At 33.2% G+C, this 482-nt stretch overlaps 1 protein-coding gene across 1 annotated transcript in view; it reads right to left on the reverse strand.

Annotated features, from left to right (window-relative positions):
- The window catches only part of LOC110450991 (scavenger receptor class F member 1-like), a 9,506-nt gene that overhangs the window by 8,297 nt on the left and 727 nt on the right, over window positions 1-482 (reverse strand). The gene's annotated exons all lie outside the window — the stretch shown is intronic.

Raw genomic sequence — 482 nt, forward strand, 5'->3', positions numbered from 1 at the left:
AATGTATCACTGTAGAAAATGTCACTGTACTAAGGTGTCATTGTAGCAATGTATCACTGTAGAAAATATCACTGTAGCAAGGTGTTAGGCGGAACAACTTACGCCCGTCCAAAGTCTAACAGACTTCTAATGTATATTGCATGATAATATGGAAATTAAAGGAATTAAATTATATAGTATCATTCAGTTAAATTGAGAACTGTTTCTGTGATCTAGTGTAAAGAGAAAACATACCGTACGTGACTAGCTTAAACTAAGGGAATGCATAATAAGTAAGCGCTATATAGCTCAGTAAATCACACACGGATAATTGGGGTTATCGCACTTTTCCGAGCTTTCAAAGTAAATGACCTCCCTATGGAGTTTAAAATTAATATGTTAAAATAATTCGAGATATGAAATATACAGAAAAAAGAATAAAGGGCCATAACTAAAATAGTCAGATAATGGTGAAAGTATCACACTTCTCTCAGCTCTTATAA

This window comes from Mizuhopecten yessoensis, unplaced genomic scaffold, assembly GCF_002113885.1.
Source record: "Mizuhopecten yessoensis strain PY_sf001 unplaced genomic scaffold, ASM211388v2 scaffold5637, whole genome shotgun sequence".
Classification (NCBI taxonomy): domain Eukaryota; kingdom Metazoa; phylum Mollusca; class Bivalvia; order Pectinida; family Pectinidae; genus Mizuhopecten; species Mizuhopecten yessoensis.